The sequence below is a fragment of the Brassica oleracea genome, chromosome C3, assembly GCF_000695525.1.
Source record: "Brassica oleracea var. oleracea cultivar TO1000 chromosome C3, BOL, whole genome shotgun sequence".
Classification (NCBI taxonomy): Eukaryota; Viridiplantae; Streptophyta; class Magnoliopsida; order Brassicales; family Brassicaceae; genus Brassica; species Brassica oleracea.
The window spans coordinates 39,616,644-39,622,598 of record NC_027750.1 but is presented as its reverse complement, the minus strand read 5'-3'; positions in this window follow the sequence as shown (position 1 = coordinate 39,622,598).

Here is a 5,955-nt window from a genome sequence, read left to right as displayed (position 1 = left end):
AGATTTTAAGTTTTAAACAAGTGATCATGTCTTAAAATTTGGCTAAAATTTCATTTGGCCAAAGCTTTGAGAAAAGATCCTACAAATGTTCATATGAACATGTATAGTCTTGGCCAAGCCAAATCCAAAAAGTTTTAGGATTTGAATATGTGTTTCGGATTTGCTAGATTTTTTCAGCATATGATTCAAGGTTTAAAAACACATATAGGCCAGGCAATGTAATCGAATCAAGTTTAGCATATGATGAAGTTTTGATCCTACGGCCAAGCTTTTAATCATACATATAGGATTTCATGCAATCTCTATGTTTTAAACAAGCAAGGCATCATTTTCAATCAAGTAATCAGCTAGCAAATCAGATTTGGATCATGTGAGCATGTAAATGAGCAAATTAAATCTAGGTTCCATGCTGCATGCAATCGGATTTTATCTTTACAATCAATCCAGATTTTAATTTCTTAGCATGCGAGCTAGGCAATCAAACAAATCATATTTTGGGTTTGAAGCATGCGAATCAGATTTGGTTAAGACATACTATTCAGATTTTAAACATATCATGTGATCAAGCAACCAAATCAGATTTTAATCAATAGCATGTGATCAAGGCAATTTCTATTTCTAATAGGATTTAATCATGTGATTTCAATTTCCTAGGTCTAATCGATTTTTAATCAATTAGCATATGAATAATTTCAATCTAATCATGAAATTTTATCCCTAGGTTTCATATGATCAAATTCTGGAATTCTAATTTAAATTTATTAAGTTTTAAATTTTTAGAAACATGCGATCAGATTTTAGGTTAAATTTCAAATCCTAATTCTAATAGGATTTAGACACAAGAACATGTAATTATTCTTAGTCTAATTATGCAACCTCAAACATGTATTTTATGCATGAAAAATATCAAGTTATGCAAGCATGAAATCGGCCAAGACAAAAACCCTAATAACTTTGTAACAACCTTTTTTTTTTAAGAGTTCTAGGTTTTAGCATGCAATTTCAGTTTTAATGTTTATGTTTCGATTTCTAACATTAAAACATGTAATTTCTATTAGAGATCAGATCAAATAGTTAGGTTTTATCAATCCTATCATGTGATTAACAAAATCAGATTTTAAACCTAAACATGCGATTTAATTTTCTATGTCTAGCATGTGATTTTGATTTTAATTTTTAGCATATGATTTGCAAACCTAAAACATGCAATTTCTATTAAAAAACAGATCATACAATCAAGTTTTAATAATCCTAGCATGTGATTAGGTGGTCAAACAAATCAAATTTCAATTAAGCATGCGATTTGCAATTTTATGCCTAGCATGCGATTTCTAATTTTAAAAACATGCAATCAGATTTTCTTAAACAAACAATCAGATTTTAAATCTTTAAACAGCATGTGAAAACAAGTTTTAGAAAGTTTTCATCATGGGAGTTTTAATTTTAAAGCTATGCGACTTTTAGGTTTAAGCAAATTAGGTTATAGATGTTTAGGAATCGGTTTTTCGAGCATACCAAGTATGCGATCTGATTGTTGACATAATCAGATCTGAAACTATAGTTTTAGGTATATGATTCAAGTTTTAGAATTATTGGAATCATATTAGATAGTATAGGTTTATACAATTTTCGGTTTTAAGCATGACATTCGATTTTCATGTCATGCGATTTTAGGTTTAGATTAGTTCTTAGGTTTAAAACTCATGACCATGTTTTACTAAGTTTTAAACATATACTATATGATTTATAAGGATATAAATCGAATTATGTATTCATAGTTGGTTAGGTTTTGATTTCTATGATCACATATTAAGGTATATGCAATCGGTTCACTCTTGTATGGTTCGAGTTTAATTAAATTAAACTCGACCTCTAAGTAGTTTCAAAGTTTGAGATAGTTTACCTATGAACTCCTTTTGATCTGAATGGAAAAGAGAGTTTGATCGCTCGGGCAGCAACTCCTCTCTGCTTGAACTCCTTGTTGATATTAGATTTTAATCCCTTCGGCTCATGAAACAACACGAGGAGCATTAGATAACATGAACGCCAACAAAATAACATGAATCAACTAAGGTATGATAAACTTATCTTGCACAGGAGTTGAGTTCGGCTAGAAAATCCTTGTTGGAATTGGATTTGGTTTCCAAATCAAAATCGGCGCGCACTGTATCTGTGCGTGAGAGCGAGTCGGTGGTCAGATCGACAAGCGGTTTGCACTGACGGATTCGTCTCGGCGAGGGCTTCGATTTGATATTTTGATAGTTTTCAGCATCCTCACGGTTTGAGAGAACAGTCTCTTTGAAGTTCCGAGGCAGATTCCTTTGCGTTTAGGGTTTGATGATTTTCGGCTGAGTTGAAGAATATTTCGTGGGGGCTTAGGGCTAGAGGCTATCGTGCTGATAACGTGTTATGAAAATAAGGGGAAAGACTATATCTTTATTAGACAATAAGGAGCTCTTTATATAGGGAATTACATAAGTATGAAACCCTAAATACAATATGGGCTATGAAATACAAAGACATAAGAATATGTGCTTTCGAATATGAGATTCCACCAGACATTGGTTTATAACATGATTTAATTTGATATTTTATGATTTTTGTATATTTAAAATTAAATAATTCATTAAAAATTACTTCTCTGTGTACTTTCCATTTTTTCTATTTTTTCGATAAATCGTTAGGCCCGTGTGTGCCGCACGCGTAGCGCCTAGCGAGTTTCCGAACAAGAGATAAAAGTAATAATAAAAAGTTCAAAATTTATGAGATTCTAATTGTTATAACTTCATATAAAATGATCAAATAAAAACTAGTTTTTATACTATTCTTGTTATCAGATTGGCACTACATAACTACTCTTGTTGTGTCCTTACTGTTACATTTGTATGTGGTACAATATTTTCCATGCTCCCACAAAATTGCTATCCTTTTTCCCTCATGCCACTAGAAAAACGATTTAATAAAGAGCAGCAAACAAAAGAAGCTATATAGAAAAGAATATTCTAATATGCTTTATCAACAATATGATATATACGTTCTAGACATGCTATTGTAAACCTAAAAAGAAAATTAAGAGAATTACATAAAGATACAACTAAAAAAGAAATGAAAAAGAAGTGTTTTTATAACAATGTTTATAAGACCTTATACATTAGTTAAATTATATAAATTTGATAATACCATACCACAATGACTGTGAGAACACACCTTTTATTAGAGAAAAACTCATCGATATAATTATTTTTATGCTGATTTCCAGCTTTTGCAGCGGCAATAGCATGAACAGATAAATGAAAAAGAAACTTCTCAACATCATGCACAAAGCATGCATGAACAATGCCTTTTTTTTTCAAAATTCATCACTTGATCTCATGTATCTCCCTTAACCTTAAACTCTGGATTATTGATTTTGGAAACTTCGAGCCAACAGAACTTATGATCATATAACTTCTTTTTCTTCATTTCTAAAGTGTCAGGGTGGATATAACGAACTCCCTTCTCGTGTCGTTCAGTGAATCCTCTACTCATAGTCATTCTAATAGTGTCAAAAGCATACAATCGATTAGTCACGAGTACTCAGTTTCAACATAGAATTAATAGTTTCAGCCACGTTGGATGTCATGATGTAGTAGAAATTAGGATGAGCATAAGCCTGTGACCACTTCTTGATATCTGCTTTAAGAAGATATTCTGGAACTTCTATGTCAGACTTTTGAATCTTATGAAAATAATAGTCAAAATCCTCCTTGGTGTAGGCATAAGCAGCCCCTACAACCAATGATATAAGTGTTGAACTCTTATACTTCTCTTGGATATTCTTCTCAAAGTGGAAGATGTGAATTCTATAGTGAGCAAGCGGATAATGTTCTAACAATTCGGTTGCAACAAAAAATGTGGAAGATGCAAATTCCATGGTGAGCAAGAGGATAACATTCTAAAAGAGCAGTTGCAATAGAGGATGCACGATCAGAAACAAAAACCAAATCCTCTTCATCAGGAATGATAGTTTTCAGACATATCATAAACCAACTCCATAAGGCCTCATTTTCAAAATCCACTATAGCAAAAGCAATAGGATACAAGTGATATTTATCATCTTGTAATGTGGCAGCAAGTAGAGTCCATTTATACTTTACTTCTTCATCAACTTAAACCCTCTGATAGATGAAATAAATGACACAAATGAAAATTTAAATTTTTCCATAGAATCAATATTGATAAAAGTCACAAAACCTAGATTCTTTTCCTTTAACATGTGAAACTAGTTGGAAAAAAGTTCATAACTTTCATTAGGAATATCCCAGCTAGATCTTTGGCGTATAATTTGTAATCGCTAAGATATAGTGTTATATATGATCTAAAATAACATGTACCAGATAACAAATTATATATCAGCTACCATAACATGTACCAAGTAACAAACTATCTATCAATTTTTTTAATACCAAATTATATATCAGGTAACAGAACATATACCAGGTAACAAATATTTTATCAGATAACAACAAGTCTATGTAGCATGTAACAAAATAATTTATCAGATAACAAACAATTTATCAAAAAATATATCAACTCGTAAATCATGTATCTACCAATTTATTAAGTAACAAATCATGTATGAAACAATGTATAATTCTTTGGAAAGAGGACCTAGTCTCCATAGCTTCCCAACACAACACTTTTAAAATAGAATTTTGGGAGATTTGATTCCAACATAAAAATAGTGTTTTACCAGAGTGATTGGTGTTTATGTTGGAGATAGTTAAAATACAAAGTGAGTTGAATTTGGAATGGAAGAAACTAAAATAATAATTAGAAAGTAAAGTTTAGAAAAATAAAATACACATGAGAATCGTGTCTGTGAGAGGAAAGAAAAAAAATATAGAACAAGATAATAAAAAGATAAAAGAGATAATGAGAAAAGGCTAAAAAACTAAAAAAAACATTTTTTAATAAAAATCTTACACACCTTACTACCCACGTTACACACTTACAGAAAACTATTAGTGACTGGTAACCGTCAAAAAACATTAGGAATGATTAGAAAAAGAATGAATAGGAATAAAATTTTGGAAATGATGAGAAATGAGGGTTCCTTATCAAAATTAACAAGGAACAAATTTGAATTATAATTCTCTACAAAAAAAGGAATGAGAAGGAATGAAGAGGAAAAAATATTCATCATGAATGGTAACATTTTTGAGGAACGTTAAGGAATATAGTGTTCCTCTTCATTCTCTTGGTTACCATTCAAACCCTATTAAATTGATAGGGGCAAAATTGAAACTGATTTTTTTTTTTTTGGTTTATAAGGTAGAGTGCAAATATATGATGTTTCTGGGTATATGGACTTCAATTAACTCTAAATAATATGCGTTTTTATTTTATTTTTGTCAACAACTCTAAATAATACGCGTAAGAAAGCCAAAAATAATAAATGAAGATTAAAGTATAAAGGGAAATCTGTTTTTTTAGAGCAAAAAAATGGTAACTATGTCCCTTTAGACTAATTTATACTATTTTATGTCCTATTAGACTAACTTTTTTCAAAATGACAGTAATGCCCTTAAAATTGTAATTTTTTTAAAAAGATATATACTGAGTTCGACTTTACAAGTTATAGTGGATCGATCAATCCCGATCATTATTCAGAACAAAAAAAACGCGAAATATATACTGATCGACCTGGTCCATTTCACTCGATCGGCGAAGGTCGATTTACACAGATCGACCGATCTGTAAGAATAGATCGATCGATCCCGTGCCGAGGAAAGAATCCCAAATCGATTTTTTTGGTTTTGTATGATTATATCCGGATTGATTCCCACTTGATTTGAACCGACCAAGCATGATTTCAACTCTTTAAACTCGATTTCTCTGGGATGAAACCCATAATTTCCCATTCACTAATAAAGGGAGACAAAATCAAATTCTCACCCAAGTTCATTAACCCTA